The 24,201-nt window shown below is 34.0% G+C and overlaps 1 long non-coding RNA gene across 1 annotated transcript; it reads left to right on the top strand.

Annotated features, from left to right (window-relative positions):
- Nucleotides 1-9,977: 9,977 nt before the first annotated feature.
- LOC126056553 (uncharacterized) lies at nucleotides 9,978-11,993 on the top strand. The gene is made up of 3 exons (XR_010277684.1): nucleotides 9,978-10,083; nucleotides 10,838-10,988; nucleotides 11,857-11,993. It is a non-coding gene; the product is annotated as an uncharacterized LOC126056553 (long non-coding RNA).
- The last annotated feature ends 12,208 nt before the right edge of the window (nucleotides 11,994-24,201 follow it).

Genomic DNA, 24,201 nt, shown 5'->3' with positions numbered 1-24,201 from the left:
CTAAGCAGTCTCAAAAACCTTTTGTCGATCCCTACACTGATAGTGGCGATGACGAATAAAACAATATGATATGTCTCATTATGTTTATTTCTATATTATTTTACGTTCAGTTTGGTTGACATTATGTTTGATTTAAGTCAACCGAAAATAAATCCCTTCTGTGGACATAAATTCATTATTTTTTCAAAACGAGAGGATTGTTTATTTTATGACATTTTTTATGTGAAGATGATTAATACAGCCAGATTGTTGTAATTTTAATAAAACTCTTTTATTTAGTTTAGAATTATTTAGACAAATTACAACTTTTGTCTTTTCTGTTGATTGTGAAGTCTTTTCTGTGGACAGTTATAAATTAAAATATTGAAAAACTAATTAAAATCAAAGCTTTGATCTCTGAGAATATTTTTATTATAATTATTTTATGTTTCTCAAAATAAATGCTGATTCGAACCAAACAAAATACGACTTTGATTTTATTTTTATTTTTGAAACCCAAGTTTGTTTATGACCCAAATATTGAAGAATGAATCTCTTATTTACAATTATTGATCGTGAATTTAATATCTTAAAGCTAAGGCATCAAGAAAATCAACAATCGAGTAATAAAAAGGGCCAAATACTTTGATTTGATTGTGAAACTTTTTTATGAAGACAAGCAAGTTTTCTGAACAATCTAACTATGATTAATTAATAACTATGCACACAAATCTACATCAGAGAAAAGTAATAAGCTAGAATCAATTTCTTATAGCAATCACAAATATTTTTTACACACACAAAACAGCTATTTCACTACACGAAATGATCAAAAAACAAAAAAAAAAACACTATTTCGCTTAGACGTAAAGGCAAGATTCCACTGGTTTACGTCTCAGTGACGCCTGTTTCTACTAGTCTAATCACTCTAAGAAACAGTAATAAAGTTCGTGCGAACATTATCCAAAATGATCGCGAAACGCACCTACGTAAATACATGCTATGTTCGCGAACAAATGTGCGCAATTGGTGAAATCTCGCTATTTACCTACAAATTTTAAGAGTAAAAAGCCTTAATTTGCATCAAAGCAATTATGTTGATTATAAGAAAAGATACACCACTTAGTAATACTCTAGTTGTCATTGGAAAGTTAGGAATAATATTAAACTGTAGCGGACGATTCTCCATTAGTAGCAATAATTGTTCTAACTCAAAACGTTGCCGCTCATCTGAAAAATTCAAACACATTTTATTTTTACAAAATATTTATTATTTTTATTTGGCACCCGAACTTTAGTGGAATAACAAGCAACAATTTTTTCTTACCGTTGGAAGTAATTTTAAGTTTCATAATCGTAATTTTGATATTGTTGAAGTTATCAATGAAAAAATCTAAAATTATTGCCATAACAATAGCAACAAGATACGGTTCGCTGAACATTCTCACGAAAGCCGCCATGAAAGTTACGACAAAACCCTGAAACAAACACAAATCATCAACATCTGCCTAGCCTTTTCCCAACTGTGTTGGGGTCGGCTTTCAGTCTAATCAGATGCAGCTGGGTACCAGTGTTTTACAAGGAGCGACTGCTTATCTGACCTACTCATTACTCAACCCAGTTACCCGGGCAGCCCCTTGGTAGGACTGGTTGTCAGGCTTACTGGCTTCTCACTACCTGTAACGACTGCCAAAGATGTTCAGTTGACACCGGCTGATTTTTATCCTCCGAAACAAATACGAGTATTAAAAAAAGATACATCCTAAAAAGTGGAGGTGGTAAAATTCGATATTTCGATTCTTTTACTTCTCGCGGTTCTAGTTGTATAATGAAGGAATTACTTTTCACACCCGGACAAAAAGTAGCTTATGTCCTTTAAGCTCTTAGCTCTGAATACCGGCTCAGTAGGTTGGTTTTTTATTTTCCTCAAGCCATTCAAAGTTTCAATCAATTTTCGATGCTTAGGTATTAAGATCTTCATTATATTCAATAAAAAATGCACCATAATATGAATAATTCGAATCGGCTCACCTTACGTTTTAAAAAATCTAAATCAGCATTAAAGTCCATCGTCAATCTGACGAAGGACATTATTAAAACAGTGATCAACTGAAATAAATATATAAAAATTAGAAACTGTTTTTACACCCAGAATAAAACAGTTTTACACTAAACATTATACCGTAAACTTGATCGGCGTATCAATTTCTTCGACGTAATTAATAAGCGTTTCGTACATATTCATATATTTCTTAACAGCATATTTGTCCCTACTGACTTCAGTTGCAATATTTTTAAAACTCATACTAACAGTTTTAAGCCGACAAATTAGAATGCCTAAAACCAAAAGAAAGCCAAATCTTCCAATGTCGACTCCCATCCCATAGATATGATCGGCGATGAAAACTAGTTTCAAGGGCCCGTGGCATATGTTTGGAAAAAGGATGCATAAGGAGTAAATTAACAATGCCTTGTTGATACAGTAAAAGAAAAGCATAGATTTCATAATATACTCTAAGCGTTTAAAATTTTTGCTCGCCCCGGGTAAACTGTCGATCCCACAAATAAATCTGTAGTGTTGATAAATATGTTCTTCTTTAGTTATAAAAGCAATGAAGAATAGAATAGAATATTCAAAAGCTATAGAGAGACGTAAAACTATAGGTGCTATATTTTCTAAAGACCAAACAACGAAATTGAGGCCTATAAAATATGTTAACGTGTAGATTTGGGAAAACAAGCGCATTTTAGGGAAACCATTGAAATCATGACAATATCCAACGATGAAACGAATAAACATTATGTGCTCAATACTGCAGACTAATGAACCGCCAATCATGATCTTTCTTTATACAACAAATTTTTAAGTTTTTACTTAGTAAGTATTACAAACACTTCCACTAGGGACAATGCTACACTAGAAAGTGAAAGTCTTTAAAAACAATATTATCAGAAATCTTCAGATAATATTATACTGATACATTATTTTTATAAATAGGAAATGTTTGTCCCTGATATAAGGCCTCTGATAATGATCGAAACGATAACTCTAGAAATACATAATAAAGTGGTGCCTATAAAAAGAAGGTAATAGAAAGTTGACCTTAATTTATTCCAAGCAAACGATTGCTTAATAATACATTCTAACAACAGCGAATTCATTATTATCGAACACAATATGTACCAAAATAATGCAAAATCTGCTAAAATAACAAACGACAACATAGTTATTCATAGTCTGCTAAATTTATGTTAGGACTATTGAATACTTGTGCAAAAAATGGCAAACTGAATAGATTCTTAATATTATATATACCAAGAGGTATTAGGTTGCCCGGGCTGAGGGGTTCAGGCAGGGCAGTCGCTCCTTCTAAAGCACTGGTACCCAGATACATCCGGTTAGACTGGAAGCCGACCCCAACATAGTTGGGAAAAAGTCTCGGAGGATGATGATGATGATGATCAAAAATCTCACAAAGTAATCGAAACGTTGGAAATTTTTGTTTGTTCCAGGCAAGCTGTCAATTGCATAAATTAATCTGTATAAATGCACTAGGAATTGACCATTAAAGGCTTCGCTATACCGACTGCTTAACGTGAATCCAATCTATTAAATGTAAGAAACAAAAAACGAGTTATAGAAACGATACATTTTATTTCACACAGTCATCAATCCCTAAATTAAAAATTACAAAATATTAATAATAATAAGCACACAAAGCTACAACAAACGAGAAAACTAAATCACATTAAAAATTATATCTTCACTGAAAGAAGGTTCTTATCTGCACAACTGCAATAATGTTCAGGATGAAAAATGACAAACAGTTCAGACAAAGCGTTGTTGTCAGAGGCAGGTTCGGTAGAAGATCAAATCGTAGCGGACGATTTTCTAGAAGCATTAATAAATCTTGCAGATCACTCCGCAGCCGTTCATCTGGAAATACATACAAGAGTTGTTCCTCATCAATTTTTTACATATTTATTTGAAAAGTAAGGGGTTGGTGAGGTGCCCGGGCAACGGGGCTGAGGAGGTCATCCAGGGCAGTCGCTTCTTCTAAAGCATTGGTACTCAGCTACATCCGGTTAGACTGGAAACCGACCACAGCATAGTTGGAAAAAAGGCTCGGAGGATGATGATGATTTGAAAAGTAAGGATGGAAAGCTTACTGCGAAGGTAATCATAACAAGCGCTGCCAGCTCGCTTATGTCTAGAATTATTTTCAATTAAAAAAATAACCATCTATAGATATAATGAGCTCATCCGACTGATAGTCCATAATACGTATAAAGGACTGAGTGTTTACAAAGTATCCACTTCTTTCCCATTCCCGGATCAAAAGTAGCTTAATTCTTTTCTCAGTCTCTGCACTATGGGTGTATATAATTCCATCATCATTATCATCGGTCCTTTAGTTTAATTTATGTGACATACACAGAGTTGTTTATAATTTAAATATCGTGCGAAAGTTTTGCAAAAACAAATATAGTAAGTAGGTACTTACTGACAGCTTGTGTTCGCTGCTCCAGGATTTTCACTTTCAAATAGCTGTAGTGATCGTTGATTACATCTAAGACTACAGTTACCGCCAAAATTAAGAAAATTGGTTCATTAAAGTATCCTAACATCAGCAAGATAGACGTCTCAGTAAACCCCTAAAAAGAATATAAGAGATTCGTAACTGCTGCTAAGTTACAAAAGTCTTTCACATTTTTATTTAAAAAAAAAGAATAATCACCTCCTAAAATCCTTCATAACAAGTTCTTATATGTTTCGGAAAGCACGATAATCTGTGACAGTTTAAAATCTTTGGCAGTCGTTACGGGTAGTCAGTCAGAAGCCAGAAAATTAGACAACCAGTCTTGCCAAGGTATATTGTTGCTCAGGTAATTGTTGAGGAGGTCAGATAGGCAGTCGCTTCTTGTAAAATACTGGTACTTATTCAACTGCCTCCAGTTAGACTGGAAGTCGAACCAACATAGTTGGGAAAAACCTAAGTAGATGATGATTTTGCTCACCTGTTCTTTTAGCTTTGCAATGTCATAATATAAGCTACAAGTTACTCTTATCATAGAGGATATTACCGTCACTGCTATCTGCAAATAAAACAATATTTGGTAGCAATTTAACAGTTCAGTTTATTGATAGTTCCAAAGAAGGAGAGTACATGAGAAACATACCGTCACTTTAACAGGCACAGCACTATCATCAATAGTATTAGTAAGAGATTCGTACATGTTGATATACTGCTGTACCGAACATATATCCCATGCTGTATTAGCCGATTTAGTGTCCAAATAGGTTCTCAAAAGCTTAACGCGTGAGTATAATAGACCAATGAACATAATCAATGAATATGCACCTATATCGCGGGCCGTTCGATCCAAAATGGTAAGGATTACAGCAAATGAGTTTGTAATGGAACATGCTTCTTGAATTCGAAAGCAAATCGAAATCCAAGTAAAAAAACTGCCGGTAAAAACTGATACAAAAAAATACACTTTCAGACAGTACTCTAGATTCTGAAAAATCTTTTTTGCGCCCGGAATAGTATCAAGACCATAGATTAATTTATAACTTTGATATATGTATTCTTCCTTAGTTAGGAAAGAAATCATAAAAAGAACGAAATATTCGATCAATGCCAAAATGCGATAGGACACATAAATTACTTCATTCGGAAATAATGATAAAACAGCAAATAAAAGTAAAAAACATATAGTGTACAGATATGAAAGCCACCTCGTCTTAGAAGTGCCATTAAAGTTTTGAAGAAATCCGAAAGCGAAACGAATGAACAAAACGTTTTTGATATCGCAGACCAAGGCATCGTCAGTCATGTTGGCGACACTACCTTGGAGTACTCTCTAGAAAATTGTAAAATAAAAATAACTCAAAACCACTAGACTTCTGTTTTGAAATAATAATAAAGCTTACAATTTAAATAATAACTACAGTGAATACAGTATGTGTATGTTCAAGGTGCTTCTATTTCCAGTAACTGTGGGGCTCATTGGTATATTTTGGTCATGTATAAATTTTCTAAAAATGCATTGATTAATACTACTCATTGAAATCAAATGGGGAGTACGACGAGAATGTAATAGGTGTGTCGGTCTATCATCGTCAACCTTTCTGTTTGATGAAGTTGAATTTTGATTACAAACAATTTTAGAAGAATGCCAAATTACAACATGTAGATATCTGGTGCCAAATTTTACCCACATAGGCACACAATTTAATCTAAATATTAAGCACACCAAGTCACAGCAGACGGAAAAACTAAATCACATTAATAATTTTGCCTTTACTAATAGAAGGTTCTTATCTGCAAAACTGCAATAATGTTCAGGATGAAAAATGACAAACAGTTCAGAAATAGCTTTGTTGTCAGAGGCAAGTTCGGTAGAAGTTCAAATCGTAGCGGACGATTTTCTAGAAGCATTAGTAAATCTTGCAGATCACTCCGCAGTCGTTCATCTGAAAGGACAAGATTTGGTTATTGTCACCTTTATACATGACAGTATTTGAAAATCATCCTTAAGAATGATGGCTTGGTGATAAGTGCCTAGAAAGTACTTACTGTTAGCTTGTATTCTTTGCTCAAGGATTTTTGTTTTCATATAGATATAGTCATCGTTGATAATATCTAAGACGATAGTACCCAGGATGACGAAGAAAATTGGTTCATTCAAGTATCCCAACATCACCACCTTAGACATCCCAGCAAAACCCTGAAAAAAAATGTTTTTACATTTCAAACCAATGTGTTTCTACGGAGTTTTATAGAAAATGGCAGAGACACAGTCTGGGCTGGGACCATTTGTACCGACTAATTTTCTAAACATTATAAGAACTTCTCTCTCGGTGAATCGTATTTTACTTATGACTTCATGTACGCAATGAGATTTGTCAGATATGCATACGAAATCGTCAGATACAGTAAATAGACAACAACTCTTCGGCAAACAAGTTAGAGATTCCTGGGCCAATGTTGGCAACCGAATCATCTATACGCAATTGTTAATAATCTTTGACTGTTCCCTGCGTTTGTCTTTTATATAACGCCCTTCTTTGTTCTGTTCTTCTAATTTTTGTCACGATTTCTAAAAAATCTTGCCTTACAAGACCATCACTCAACTTACCTCAGGTACTCCGTAATTTATTTAATGTAACACGGTCTACCTTCTATAACCCAGGAAGATTCACAAAGAATAGTCAAGCATTATTTTACTCACCTGTTCTTTTAGCACTGCAAGGTCGTGACTTATGTAAAGTACTCTTATCATAGAGAATATTACCGTCACCACCGTCTGTAATAAAACAATGTTTAGTGTCAATTTAACGAATCAGTTTATCCATAGTTCCAAAAAAGGAGAGTACATTCAGAATCATACCGTCACTTTGACAGGTGCAGCACTAATATCAAAAGTATTAGTAAGAGATTCGTACATGTTGATATATTGCTTTACCGAATATCTATCCCATGCTGTATTAGCCGATTTAGTATCCAAATAGTTTCTCAAAAGCTTTACCCGTGAGTATAACAAACCAATGAACATAATCAGTATACAATCCCCCAGATCACAGGCTAACCGACGCAAAAGGATAGAAATAAAAGATAATGAGTACGCAAACGAACATACTTTTGGAATTCGAAAGCAAATCGTAGTCACAAAAAACAATTTGCTAGCCAAACCTAATACAAAAGACACTTTAAGAAAGTATTCTAGATTCTGAAAGATCTTCTTTGCGCCGGGAAGGGTATCAAGACCATAGATTAATTTAAAGTTTCGTTGAATGTATTCATCTTTAGTAAGAAATGAAATTACAAAAAGTATAAAATATTCAGACAATGCTGAACTTAGATACAACAAACTTGGATAAGATAAATCATTCGAAAATATTGTTGAAGCAGTGAATAAAAGTAAGAAAAATATAGTGTACAGATAAGAAAGCCGCTTTATCTTAGATGAGCCATTAAAGTTTTGAAGAAATCCGAAAGCGAAACGAATGAACAAAACGTTTTTGATATCGCAGACCAAGGTGTCAGTCATGTTGGCGACACTACCTTTGAGTAATCTAGATTTCTGTTTTGAAGTAAATTACAGTTTATAATTATAATAATAACTACAGTGAATACAGAATAGTGTTATTGTTTGTGATAGTGATCAGGCTGGCTTTCAAGGTCACTTAATATTCTACTAAGGGTAGATTATTTTATTTTAGTATATAATTTAAGTGAGGATTTTAAAATTAGAACAGTAGTAAATACTAAAACAGTATTAAATATAATCAAAATTTTTGATGGGGCGTTATAAGCCAGTGTTTTGTAAATTTTTTTAGCTCCGGGTAGGTACCGAATCGAGGCCATATATAAATTTGTAGAACGCGTAAATATATTTTTCTTTAGTGACAAATGCAATTAGAAAGTGTGTTGACTATTCAGTCGCTGTCAAAAAACGATAGATAAGAGGAGCAAAGTTTCCTGGAGATAAAAATACTGCAATAAAGGCAAATGATAAAAATAAAGAATAGAAATAAGATAACACCCGAATCTTTCTTGAGGCATTGAATTCTTGAAGATATCCGAAAGACAAACGCAATACCATAATACTTTTAATATTGGTAACTGACGCATCAGAAACCATGATTTTTTAAACCTCGAAATATTGAAACGTGTAAGCGACAAAGGTATGGAGTCATCTTATTAATAAAACGATGTAGCTATTCTAAATAGAGAGTCTATTTTAAAACCGGTCAAGTGTGCATCAGTTATTACTAAATACTGTTCCGTAGGCAACGATACTTGTGATGGTCTAATGAATTGTAATTATGTTAATAATGAATAGGATTCTACACTCATTGGAAAGTTTCACTCTTCCCAAGTAACGTAGGCTATATGTTATCCCAGTACGGGCAGTAGATCCCACGGGTATAATCGCAAGAAAACAGTAATTTATATGTGCAACTAATGCAAAAGTTCAATCTTCAATCGCAAACAACCGATAGATCGGTTACTGAAATCAGCAGTAAATTATTTCATTTTTAGTATGACAAGATAACATCGAAATAACAACACTAGGTACCTGTACCAGAATACTTTTATGGTAAGTTTCCTTGAAATCTTTTTACATTATTCTAATTGCATGTCATTACCGATGTTTATTTCTATGAATAAAATTAATTTGGAAAACACTAGTATCTGATACTTCAACTTTTTTACATTTTCAAAAGTTTCATTTCACTGTTCCACTTTGGGCTCTGTGACAGCGTCGCTTACACTTTCAAAATTTACAGTTTTTAAACGATGGTCATGATGATCGATTCTTTAGTCAGCAGCATTAAATACATTATGTTCTTACGTTTTATTTTCGGCTTTCGTTTAGACTTTAACAGTTCTCCTCAAATGCGTTTGTTCACAAAACTTTATTCTGTACTATTTTTTATCGTCTTGAACTTTGTAGTTTGGTCTTCCGAAAATTTATTGAATACAATGTTACGTTACAGTACAGGCATTGAATATTGCGCTCAATTCTTTGTCTCATTTCTTACAAAACAAGAATTCATTTATAAGAATTACCGATTCATTTATGGCATCGACAACTTGCCTGGTGCCCATAAAAATTTTAAGCGTTTACGTCTTTTTATTAAATTCTTCTGTTTGTATTATATTTTGTTCAGAATACTTTCAGTTTTCCTATTAGTAGCATATCTTGGTCCATTTCTAAAAACCGCACTTGCAGACATTTTATATTTCCATGTTTGTGATATAGGAAGATTTAATATTTTTTTAGTTTTCGGTATTCTATTTTGTCGAGTCAAAACATTTGAAATGAATTTCCAAACTATAACCAATGTGGTTGTTTTGGACAAATATTCCGTGAAGAAATATATAAATATGTACCAAACACTCATTGACTACGTTGAATCCATTGAGATGCCTGTCAAATTAATGGTAGTATTTTTAGATAGTTTTAGGTGAGAAAAACAACAAAAAAATTTAAAATGTGTTATTTTTTCAGGTTGTCATCATTTTAGTATGTTCATCTGCCCGGACAGTATACGACTTATATGAAGTTATTTTACACTTGAAACGCCAAGTAAGTTAACCATTAATAGATTTATTACAGTAATTATGGTATAATTAACAATCATCATCTGCTCAGCCTTATCTGCTTAATTTATTCTAACCTAACACCGATTATCGGCTACGGCGACTGTTCTCATGTAAGGAAATAAGCCAACTACGCAGGACATATTATAGTGCACGAGCATTTGCGCAGACACAGGTGCACTTCCTATTCCTTCACTCTCATAACCCGATGGGACGGCAATCCGACACGACTGGTAAGAGATCAGGCGCAGGACCGACATTTACGTGCTCTCCGATGCACGGGTGTATCAATCACCGGCTTCCAGGCTCCGGGCTGCTTTGTGAAAGTCTTCTAAAACTCACAAAGCGATTTCGGCCCGACTCGGGAATCGAACCCGAGACCTCGTGCTCAGCAGCCGCACTTGCGACAGCTAGACCAACGAGGCAGATGTGAGTAGTCAAATACCAATGCTGTATAGGCAGGGGTAGCCCTACCTACTTGACCACCCACCTCCACACAGTTATCTGGGCCACGTGGTACGTGCTTCGCTATATATAATATTCACCATTTTGTTAAATAAAATATTATAAATGAAGCTCGATCGTGCTACTACTAAATAGTTCGAACAAAGCCTAAGAATTTGGATTGGTGAAACCGCTCTTGAGTTATAAAATTACAACGAAAAGTGGCATTAATATTTATAAATGAATATAGAATATATAGATTAGTGAAAATAGTATAGGAAAGTGAACTGTTTCAGGATTTTCTCGAGGTTATAATATTGTTTGTGATTGGATATCTTAATGAACCTATTTTTGCTGTCACTCTGTTGTCCATGGTAACAGACTTGATTCAAGATAAACTTACAAACATTAAGTGTAAAATGATTGCACAAAGAAATCGTACTAATGGTAAGTTTCTTCTGCAAAACATTTTAATTGTTTAAAGTTCTTGCAGTCAGCCGACAGTTGGCCCTGATACTGTTACAGCCTTTGTATCGTCCCACTGCTGGGCACAAGCCTCCTCTCACACGGGGAAGGATTGAGCATTAAGAGGACGAATTGGAATTTTTGGCGCCAAGGATATCAATTTTTCTCAGTAAATACAAAACGGATCAAAATACAACTTGGTTACCTGAAAGTTCATGATATAAACCTTATTTTGTTAGTTGTAGAAACATGATTAGGTAACTTTTATAACAGAGAAAAATATATCAAACATACCTCTTTTTAAAAAGAGATTCACATATTATGGGCAAACGGGACCGATTTAAGCCTCTTAACTTTTTTAGTAGTTGAGTATATACATACTCTTTAAAATTGTAGTAGGAATTTTTATTAAATTATCATTTCTAAATATTAAAATTACAAAACCATTTTGTCGCTTACGACTTTTAGTTATAAGCTAGCGCGCGTATTGTTATCCTCGCCCCGCTCAGACGCTCCGACCCCTTTTGGCGCCTTAGATGCGCGTGCCGGTTATGGAATTATTGTTGACCACTTCCTCGCCTTAATCACCACGCTTGCCCAATGCGGGTTGGTGATTTCAGACTAAGTAGTCCAGGTTTCCTCAAGATGTTTTCCTTCACCTTTTATCAGCCATTGGTGTCCCTTTATACTGATTTATAAGCTCAAACAAATGATCAGCCGTCTGAAAGTCTGCAGTTTATTCTTCTTCATTCTCTTATAAAAAGCAAGATATTTGTTGCACGGTTCCAAAAAGTGGCTTTATTTCCTAAATTTTCATTACGTTTAAAGGATTTTTTATTTCCTTTTCCAGATGAACGACTACGTTTTGAGATACAGCAGCTGCTGATGTTAATGGATAATCGTCCGCTCCAGTTTTGTATCTTTCCTAACTTGCCTATGACGTTGAGGGTTTATCTTGGCTTTATGTCTTTTGTTACAATTAACATAATAGCTGTTTTACAAATAAAATCATTTTATTCTTAATTGTATACCAGCGTGTTTTAAAACTATTAATTAATTCTACTTATGTTGTGATCTTCAAGCAATTCTATAACATTGTGTGCTAGTTCTTAATTTCTCGGTCAGTGGCTTACGCCCCCAATTGCCAAATCACCTGTAGCCAAAGCCCCCGATTCGGGTAATTTAATTAAAAGCTATTTTCGGGTGATGGTCGAACCATGGGGGCCTAGGCTACTAAACGTTTTTTATGCACAGGTTTATTTATCTTTGTTTGTGAAATAAAACTTGTGAACAGAAATCTATATTTTGTTTTAATTTAGCGTTCTGCTTAGAAAAAAAAACAAATTCCTATTCCAGAACATCCATTATAAAAACATTCCCAAAAGTACTTAGTTTATCAAAAGTTAGTCTAGGAATTTGCAGACCGCGTAAATTTGTTTTTCTTAAGTGACAACGCAATTAGAAAATACGTTGTATATTCAGTCGCTGCTAAATGAAGGCAATTAAGAGGAGCAAAGTTTCCTTTAAAACCGGTCAAGAGTGCATCGGTTATTACTAAATGCCATTAAAAACGAACATAATATTTTCAACGATAGTCGTGATGGTCTAATGAATTGCAATAATGTTGATAATTACTCGGAATCTACACTTGTTGGAAAGTTTCACTATTTCCACGTAAGATTGACTATATTTTATTTTGGTACAAGCAGTAGTTTCCATGGGTGAAAACGCAAGAAAACAGCTAGTAATTTAAACATATGAAGCTAATGATAAAACATTGGATGGATCGGTTATTGAAATCCGTAGTCAACGGATCAATTTTTAGTATGACAAGATAACATCTAAATAACAACACTGTCCCAGAATACTTTAGTGGTAAGTTTCCTTGAAATCTTTTTACGGTACTGTAATTGTATGTCATGTCCAATATTTACTTCTAAAAATAAGCTCAATTTGTAAAATACCAGTAGTCTTTAAATTTTTCAAAACGAAATTCATTTCACTGTTCCACTATGTGCTTTGTGACAGTGTCGCTTACACGCATCATTTACTTTAGATTTTCAACGATGGTCATGATGATCGATTCTTTAGTCAGCAGCATTCAATACATTATGTTCCTACGCTTTATTTTCGGTTTTCGTTTGGATTTTAACAGTTCTCCTCAAATGCGTGTTTTCTCAAAACTTTATCCTGTATTATTTTTTATCGTCTTGAACTTTGCTGTTTGGTCTTCCGAAAATGTATTGAGTCCAACGTTACGTTACAGTACAGTCATTGAATATTGCGCTCAATTCTTCGTCTCGTTACTTACAAAAGAAGAATTCGTTAATAAGAATTACCAGTTCATTTACGGCATCGACAGCTTGCCCGGGGCCCACAAAAATTTTAAGCGTTTGCGCGTTTTTATTAAATTCTTCTGTTTGTATTATATTGTGTTAAGGTTACTTGCAATTTTACAATTAGTAGTATATGTTGGTCCACTTCTAAAAACCGTAATTGCAGATATTATATATTTCCATGTTTGTGATGTAGGAAGATTAAATATTTTTTTAGTTTTTTGTATCCTATTTTGTCGAGTCAAAACATTTGAAACGAATTTCCAAACTATAACCGATGTGGTCGTTTTGGACAAATATTACGTGAAGAAATATATAAATATGTACCAAACACTTATTGATTACGTAGAATCTATGGATATGCTTTTCAAATTAATGGTAATATTTTTTATTCGATATAATGACAGGTTGAGGTGAGAAAAACACAAAGAAAAAAAATGAGTTACATATTTGTTTTTTCAGGTAGTCATAATTTTAGTATGTTCGTCTGCTAGGGCAGTCGTCGACTTATATGAAGTTATTTTCGTTTTGAAACGTCAAGTAAGTTAATCATTGATATATTTATTAACAATTAAAAATAATGGTAACAACAATAATCATCATCTGATTAGTCTTTCAGCAAGTATGTTGGTGTCGACTGTATTATTGGTCTAGTGTCTTGTCTGAAAGTTGGTGATTGATTCACCCGTGCATCGGAGAGGACGGTAATGTCGGTCCTGTGCCTGGTCTCTCTCCAGTCGTGACGGATAATAATGTAGATTTGTACAGATGATGAAGAAAAGTGTTTTTTTTTTTAGGAATTTCTAGAGGTCATAATGTTGACTGTGGTTGGATATCTTAATGAACCTATTTTTGCTGTCACTCTGTTGTCAATGATAACAGACTTGATTCAAGATAATCTTAAAAACATCAAGTTGAAAATGATTGCACAGAGAAATCGTACCAATGGTGAGCATTTACTTCTATAAAATATTTTTTTTATTTAAAGTTCTCGCCCACTGAGGAATAAAGAGTCTTCTGACAGGTTCAAAAGATGGTTGTAATTTATTTTTAAGGAAATCTTGTTTTTTTTCTGATTTGCTTCTTTCCATTCATCTTTATGCTGATTTATCACCCCAAATAAACTATCGGGCGAAAAAAGTCTGCAGTATCCAGGCCCAACAGGGCCAACCCGGGCTGCGGGATTGTTCGAAAGAGTTACCGCGGCCCTAGTACATAAAAGGCCTACAGAGGAACACGATGAATTTTTAGACAGTAAAAGTCTGACACTCCCTCACCGCTGCAATACCACAGCAGGACCCCAATTTGAAGATTTTTGCCATGGCCAAACAAAAATGTGGATATTCTTACAGGCTCTTATAAAAAGCAAAACACTTTCGAAAAAGTGGTTTCATTTGCTTGATTTTTAATTAGTTTTAAAGGATTTTTTATTTCCATTTTCCAGATGAACGACTACGTTTTGAGATACAACAGTTACTGATGTTAATGGATAATCGTCCGCTCCAGTTTTATATCTTTCCTAACTTGCCTATGACGTTGAGGGTTTATCTTGGCTTTATGTCTTTTGTTACAATTAACATAATTGCTGTGTTACAAATTAAGTCATTTTATTCTTAATTGTATACCAGCGTGTTTTAAAACTATTCATGAATTCTACTTATGTTGTGATCTTCAAGCAATTCTGTAACATTGTGTGCTAGTTTGTCGTACTTCTCGGTCAGTGGCTTACGCCCCCAGTCATAGAAGCACCCGTAGTCGATACCTCCGATTAGATATATCTAATTAAAAGCTAATTTTGGGGGCGTCGGCCAAGGGGGCCTAAGCTACTGACCCGTATTTTATGCAAAGAAAGTTTATCTTTGTTTGTGAAATAAAACTTGTGAACAAAAAATCTATATTTTGTTTTAATTTCATCGTTCTGCTTAGAAAAAAAACAAATTCCTATTCCAGAACATCCATTATAAAAACATTCACAAAAGTACTTAGTTTATCAAAAGTTAGTCTAGGAATTTGCAGACCGCGTAAATTTGTTTTTCTTAAGTGACAACGCAATTAGAAAATATGTTGTATATTCAGTCGCTGCTAAATGACGGCAAATAAGAGGAGCAAAGTTTCCTTTAAAACCGGTCAAGAGTGCATCGGTTATTACTAAATGCCATTAAAAACGAACATAATATTTTCAACGATAGTCGTGATGGTCTAATGAATTGCAATAATGATGATAATTACTCGGAATCTACACTTGTTGGAAAGTTTCACTATTTCCACGTAAGATTGACTATATTTTATTTTGGTACAAGCAGTAGTTTCCATGGGTGAAAACGCAAGAAAACAGCTAGTAATTTAAACATATGAAGCTAATGATAAAACATTGGATGGATCGGTTATTGAAATCCGTAGTCAACGGATCAATTTTTAGTATGACAAGATAACATCTAAATAACAACACTGTCCCAGAATACTTTAATGGTAAGTTTCCTTGAAATCTTTTTACGGTACTGTAATTGTATGTCATGTCCAATATTTACTTCTAAAAATAAGCTCAATTTGTAAAATACCAGTAGTCTTTAAATTTTTCAAAACGAAATTCCTTTCACTGTTCCACTTTGAGCTTTGTGACAGTGTCGCTTACACTTTCATAATTTACTTTAGATTTTCAACGATGGTCATGATGATCGATTCTTTAGTCAGCAGCATTCAATACATCATGTTCCTACGCTTTATTTTCGGCTTTCGTTTGGATTTTAACAGTTCTCCTCAAATGCGTGTTTTCTCAAAACTTTATCCTGTATTATTTTTTATCGTCTTGAACTTTGCTGTTTGGTCTTCCGAAAATGTATTGAGTCCAACGTTACGTTACAGCACAGTCATTGAATATTGCGCTCAATTCCTCGTCTCGTTTCTTACAAAACAAGAATTCGTTAATAAGAATTACCAGTTCATTTACGGCATCGACAACTTGCCTTGGGCCCACAAAAATTTTAAGCGTTTGCGCATTTTTATTAAATTCTTCTGTTTGTATTATATTGTGTTAAGGTTACTTGCAATTTTCCAATTAGTAGTATATGTTGGTCCACTTCTAAAAAACATAACTGCAGATATTATATATCTTAATGTTTGTGATATAGGAAGATTAAATATTTTTTTAGTTTTTTGTATCCTATTTTGTCGAGTCAAAACATTTGAAACGAATTTCCAAACTATAACCGATGTGGTCGTTTTGGACAAATATTACGTGAAGAAATATATAAATATGTACCAAACACTTATTGATTACGTAGAATCTATGGATATGCTTTTCAAATTAATGGTAGTATTTTTTATTCAATATAATGACAGGTTTAGGTGAGAAAAACCACAAAAAAAATGTGTTACATATTTGTTTTTTCAGGTTGTCATAATTTTAGTATGTTCGTCTGCTAGGGCAGTCGTCGACTTATATGAAGTTATTCTTGTTTTGAAAAGTCAAGTAAGTTAATCATTGACATATTTATTAACAATTAAAATAATGGTTACAACAATAATCATCATCTGATTAGTCTTTCGGCAAGAATGTTGGTGTCAACTGCATTATTGGTCTAGTGTCTTGTCTGGAAGTTGGTGATTGATTCACCCGTGCAACGGAGAGGACGTTAATGTCGGCCCTGCGCCTGATCTCTCTCCGGTCGTGTCGGATTATAATGTAGATTTGTACAGATTATGAAGAAAAGTGTTTTGTTTCAGGAATATCTCGAGGTTATAATGTTGGCTCTGGTTGGATATCTTAATGAACCTATTTTTGCTGTCACTCTGTTGTCAATGATAACAGACTTGATTCAAGATAATCTTAAAAACATCAAGTTGAAAATGATTGTACAGAGAAATCGTACCAATGGTGAGCATTTACTTCTATAAAATATTTTTGTTATTTAAAGTTCTCGCCCACTGAGGACTAAAGAGTCTTCTGACAGGTTCAAAAGATGGTTGTAATTTATTTTTAAGGAAATCTTGTTTTTTTTCTGATTTGCTTCTTTCCATTCATCTTTATGCTGATTTATCACCCCAAATAAACTATCGGGCGAAAAAAGTCTGCAGTATCCAGGCCCAACAGGGCCAAGGCCCGCCGGGGCTGCGGGATTGTTCGAAAGAGTTACCGCGGCCCTAGTACATAAAAGGCCTACAGAGGAACACGATGAATTTTTAGACAGTAAAAGTCTGACACTCCCTCACCGCTGCAATACCACAGCAGGACCCCAATTTGAAGATTTTTACCATGGCCGAACAAAAATGTGGATATTCTTACAGGCTCTTATAAAAAGCAAGACACTTTCGAAAAAGTGGTTTCATTTGCTTGATTTTTAATTAGTTTTGAAGGATTTTTTATTTCATTTTCCAGATGAACGACTACGTTTTGAGATACAACAGTTACTGATGTTAATGGATAATCGTCCGCTCCAGTTTTATATCTTTCCTAACTTGCCTATGACGTTGAGGGTTTATCTTGGCTTTATGTCTTTTGTTACAATTAACATAATTGCTGTGTTACAAATTAAGTCATTTTATTCTTAATTGTATGCCAGCGTGTTTTAAAACTATTCATTAATTCTACTTATGTTGTGATCTTCAAGCAATTCTGTAACATTGTGTGCTGGTTCTTCGCACTTCTCGGTCAGTGGCTTACGCCCCCAATTGCCAAAGCACCTGTAGCCAACGCCCCCGATTCGGGTAATTTAATTAAAAGCTATTTTCGGGGATGTGCTTCGACCATGGGGGGCCTAAGCTACTGAACCGTATTTTATGCACAGGTTTGTTTGTCTTTGTTTGTGAAATAAAACTTGTTACCAGAAAATCTATAGTTTGTTTTAGTTTATCAATAATTGGGCTTGGAATTGGTAGAACGCGTAAACGTATTTTACCTTAGTGACAAATGCAATTAGAAAGTGTGTTGAAAATTCACGCGAAATATTCAAACGTGTAAGCGACAAAGGTATGTAGCCATCAATAAAATTAAGTACAATGTAGCTATTCTAATAAATAGAGATACTATTTTGAAACTGGTGAAGTGTGCATCAGTTATTACTATTCCGCAGGCATAATCACATAATATTTTCAACGATGGTTGTGATGGTCTAATAAATTGCAATTATGTAAATAATTAATAGGAATCTGAACTCGATGGAAAGCTTCACTCTTCCCAAGTAACATAGGCTATTTATGTTATCCCAGCACGGGCAGTAACGCCCTTGGGTTGCGAGTGAAACCGCAGGAAATCAGCTAGTAATTTATATGAAGCTAATGTCAACGTTTAAACTCCAATCTAGAAACAGCAGATGGATCGGTTATTGAAATCCGCAGTCAACGTATTCACATTTTTAGTACGACAAGATAACATCTAAATAACAACACTGTCCGAGAATACTTTTATGGTAAGTTTCCTTGAAATCTTTTTACGGTACTGTAATTGAATGTCATGTCCAATATTTACTTTTAAAAATAAGCTCAATTTGGAAAATACCAGTAGTTTTTAAGGTTCTCAAAACAAAATTCATTTCACTGTTACACTTTGAGCTCTGTGACAGCGTCGTTTACACTTTCAAAATTGACTTTAATTTTTAAACGAAAGTCATGATGATCGATTCATTAGTCTCCAGCATTCGATATATTATGTTCCTACGCTTTATTTTCGGCTTTCGTTTAGATTTTAAGAGCTCTCCTCAATTGCGTGTTTTCTCAAAACTTTATTCTGTAGTATTTTTTATCATCTTAAACTCAGTTGTTTGGTATGCTAAACAGATATTGAATCCAACATTGCGTTACAGTGCAGCTCTTGAATATTGCGCTCAGTTCTTTTTCTCATTTCTTACCAATCAAGAATTCGTTTATAAGAATTACCGATTCATTTATGGCATTGACAACTTGCCTGGGGCCCACAAAAATTTTATACGTTTGCGTGTTTTTATTAAAATCTTCTGTTTGTATTATATTTTGTTCAGGTCACTTACAATTTTCCAATTGGTAAAATATCTTGGTCCTTTTATAAAACACATAATTGCAGATATTATATATTACATTGTTTGTGATATAGGCCGATTGAATATTATTTTAGTTTTTGGTATACTTTTTTGTCGAATCAAAACTTTTGTAATGAATTTTCAAACTATAACCGATGTGGTCGTTTTGGACAAATATTCTGTAAAGAAATATATAAATATGTACCAAACACTCATTGACTACGTAGAATCCATTGATATGCCTGTCAAATTAATGGTAGTATTTTTTATTACTTGTCTTATTTGAGAAAAAAAAAAAAACAAAAAAAGTAAAAAATGTGTTATTTTGCTTCAGGTTGTCGTCATATTGGTATGTTCGTCTGCTAGATCAATCCTCGACTTATATGAAGTTATTCTTCTTTTTAAACGCCACGTAAGTTAATTCTTCATAGATTAAATTACAATATAATGGTAAAAACAATAATCATCATCTGCTTAGCCTTTCCGCAACAACATATGTTAGTGCCGACTTCTAATCTGACCGTTTGAAGTACTGGTGTTTATCATGGAACCACTGCCTATTTGGCCACCTCAACCCAAAACCCGATTTTTTTAAAATACGTTCAGTATTTTCATAGAATAAAAATTTTATCTATCTATCTTCCATATAAATAAAAATTAATTGTTGTTCGTTAGTCTGATTAAATCTCGAGAATGGCTGGGCCGATTGGGCTGATTTTGGTTTTAAAATATTTGTCGTAGTCCAGGGTAGGTCTAAACGGTGAGCAAATAGGGAAAAAATTAAAAAAGTATTGTTTCGTGTGTTTGTGACTTACTAAATATGTCTCCAATAACTAGGCGGTACGAAGTTCGCCGGGTCAGCTAGTTTATAATAATAATAGCTTTCGCCTTTCGCTTTAAACGGCCCAGCCATTCCTAAGTTATAAGTAGTGAGACTAACTCGACTTATTTTTACATTTTTAATGTAGATTTGTCCAGATTGTGAAAAAAAAGTGTTTTGTTTCAGGATTTTCTCGAGGTTATAATGTTGGCTCTGGCTGGATATCTACATGAACCTATTTTTGCTGTCACTCTGTTCTCAATGGCTACAGACTTGATTCAAGATAAACTTAAAAACATCAAGTTGAAAATGATTGGACAGAGAAATCGTACCAATGGTAAGTACCTATTTACTTCCATAAAATATTTTGGTTGTTTAACCGTAACAGGTGATGCGTTGGTTCGCGAAATTTTCTTTTTAAGAAAATGATCAATGCAATCAGTTTTTAGTCGGCCTAATATAGGCCAAATACCTGGTCGTCGTAATGTGCGTACGACCATTCATATTTATAACGATCTGTGACCCCAAACAATTTATCTGCCGACAGAAAGTCTGCAATGTATTCTTATAGGCTCTTTTAGAAAACAAGAAACTTTCCAAAAAAAGGTTTCATTTGCTTAATTTTTATCAAGTTCTGAAAGGTTCTTAATTTCATTTTCCAGATGAACGACTGCGTTTTGAGATACAACAGTTACTGATGTTAATGGACAATCGTCCGCTCCAGTTTTGTATCTTTCCAAATGTACCTATGACGTTGAGTTTATTTCTTGGCTTTATGTCTTTTGCTACCATTAACATAATTGCAGTGTTACAAATTAAGTCATTTTATTCTTAATTGTACAACAGCGTGTTTTTAAACTATTAATTTATTCTACTTACCTCTATATAGGGATCTTCAAGCAATTCTTTCACATTAAACGTAGATTTAAATGTATATTTGTACGCCCGATAGGGCAAAATATATTGAAACTGTATATAATACTTTACCACCTTATATAACATATAAATTTATCTCTATCTTTACTGTGTGTGTTGTCGTACTTCTCGGTCAGTGGCTTACGCCCCCAATTGTCGACGCCCCCGAATTTAGCTTTTAATTTGCTTAACCGAATCGGGGGCTTCGGCTACAGGTGCTTTGAACATGGGGGCCTAAGCCACTGATTCATATTTTATGCACAGGTTTGTTTATCTTTGTTTGTGAAATAAAACCTTTTACCAGAAATGTATATTTTATTTTTATGTAGCTTTCTGATTAGAAAAAATCAAAATTCCTATTCCAGAACATCCTGGATAAAAAACATTGATTAAAATACCTAGTTCTTCAATAATCAAACTGCCGTGCACGAGATCTCGGTTCTATTCCCGAAATAGCTTTATCGATTTTGTGGCTTTCACAAAGCAATCCGGAGTCTGGAAGTTGGTGGTGTTATACCCCCATGCCTAACAGGGACGTAAAGTCGGCGTCCCTGAATGCTACTCAGTTGCAGTCGTTGTTATTATTCCACGTCAGAGGCCGTCACGTGGATTTAGGAAATCTCTGGCACCAGGGTTTTCTAGGCGATTTAACCTGTAGCTCACTCGACAGAAGAAATAAATAATTTTCAAGTTTTGCCAGATTTGACTCAGGGTTATGAACTTGTACTCGAACCTATGGACGTATTTAATGATACCTTGTCTTACTTCCCATTTGATTTCAAATAAGTAGGATTAATCTATTTAAATAGAACGTGCATTTTTAGCACACTTGATCATGATAAAAATATACATACAGTGGAAATAGAATTTGTTCTTCATAGACAAATTAGAATGACCTTGAACACTGGTCCGATCTCTATCACGATCACTATTCTGTATTCACTGTTGTTATTATTTTAATTGTAAACTCTATGACTACTTCAAAATGAAACTCTATTGGTTTCGAGTTACTTTTATTGTAGTTTCTGGAGATATATAGATTAGTCAAAGGTAGTGTCGCCAACATGACTGACGGTACCTTGGTCTGCGATATCAAAAACGTTTTGTTCATTCGTTTCACTTTCGGATTTCTTCAAAACTTTAATGGCTCATCTAAGATAAAGTGGCTCTCATATCTGTACACTATCTGTTTTTTAATTTTATTTGCTGTTTTTTCATTACTTCCGAATGAACTTATTTTTTTGTCCTTTCGCATTTTGGCATTGATCGAATATTTCATACTTTTTATGATTTCTTTCGTAACTAAGGAAGAGTATATTTGTCAAAGTTATAAAGTAATCTACGGTCTTGACACTATCCCCGGTGCAAAGAAGATCTTTCAGAATCTTGAATACTTTCTTAAACTGTCTTTTGTATTAAGTTGGACTAACAATTTGTGTTTTTCGTCTTTGATTTGCTTTAAAATTCCAGAAGCATGTTCTATTTCATACTTATATTCCGTCAGTCCTCTTCTTTTGCATCGGTTAACCTGTGATGCGGGGAGATATACACTGATTATGTTCCTTGGTTTATTATACTCACGGGCAAAGCTTTTAAGAAACTATTTGGATACAAAATCGGCTAATACAGCATGGGATAGATATTCGGTAAAGCAATTTATCAACATGTACGAATCTCTTACTAATACTATTGATATTAGTGCTGCGCCTGTCAAAGTGACGGTATGTTACTCAATGCACTCTCCTTCTTTGGCACTATCGATAAACTGAGTCGTTAAATTGACACTAAACATTGTTTTATTACAGACGGTAGCGACGGTAATGTCCTCCATGATAAGAGTACTTTATACCTTAAGTCACGACCTTGCAACGCTAAAAGTGCAGGTGAGTAAAATAATGCATGACCATTCCTTGAGCATCTTCCAGGGTTATTATAACGTACGAAGTTCAAAATGAATAATATAGCATAAAGTACCAAAAGTAAGTTGAATAATGATTTTGCAAGGCGAGAATTTGAGAAATTATGACAAAAATTTGAAGAAAAGAATTAAGAAGTTTTGGTCTAGCCGTGATGATGATATAATTGATTCTTGATTTATTATTTTTAAGTATCTGAAGATACAGAACATGATGGCGCTAGTTAAAGCATATATAAAGAAGAAAAAATATATAAATATTCTGAACAGGAAATAGTCTAAAGACGGATCTAAGGAACTACCAAGGTCTCACAGGCCTCCGTTGAAGGCTCTGTCATTCGTTATCTTCGCGTCCTTAACTTAATTTAAAACACCATACTGTAACACAGAATTGGTTAAAAATGTCAAAACATTTTCTTCAGGGTTTTGCTGGGATGTCTAAGATGGTGATGTTGGGATACTTGAACGAACCAATTTTCTTCGTCATCCTGGGTACTATCGCCATAGATATAATCAACAACGACTATAGCTATATAAAAACCAAAATTCTTGAGCAAAGAACACAAGCTAAAAGTGAGTGATTTCTAGGCATTTATCACCAAGCCATCATCCTTAAGGATGATTTTCAAATACTTTCATGTATAAATATGACAATAACCAAATCTTGTACTTTCAGACGAAAGACTGCGGAGTGATATTCAAGATCTACTAATGCTTTTAGAAAACCGTCCGCTTCGATTTGATCTTCTACCAAACTTGCCTCTGACAACAAAGCTATTTCTGAACTGTTTGTCATTTTTCATCCTTAACATTATTGCAGTTTTGCAGATAAGAACCTTCTATTCGTAATGTGATATAGTTTTCTCGTCTATTCTGTCCTTGTGTGCTTACTTAAATTTATACATGACCAAAATATACCTTAGTGTAAGTTAGTGAAAATAGAATCACCTTGAAAGCTGGCTTGATTACTATTCTGTATTAATATTACTATTCTGTATTCACTTTAGTTATTATTTTTATTGTAAGCTTTATTAATACCTTAAAACAGAAGTCTAGTGGTTTTTATTTATTTTTATTTTACAATTTTCTAGAGAATACTCGAAGGTAGTGTCGCCAACATGACTGACAATACCTTGGTCTGCGATATCAAAAACGTTTTGTTCATTCGTTTCGCTTTCGGATTTCTTCAAGGTTTTAATGGATCATCTAAGATAAGGCG

Source organism: Helicoverpa armigera, chromosome 24 (genome assembly GCF_030705265.1).
Source record: "Helicoverpa armigera isolate CAAS_96S chromosome 24, ASM3070526v1, whole genome shotgun sequence".
Lineage (NCBI taxonomy): Eukaryota > Metazoa > Arthropoda > Insecta > Lepidoptera > Noctuidae > Helicoverpa > Helicoverpa armigera.
Note: the sequence above shows the minus strand (reverse complement) of the source record. Positions and strands in the feature narration are given on the sequence as shown.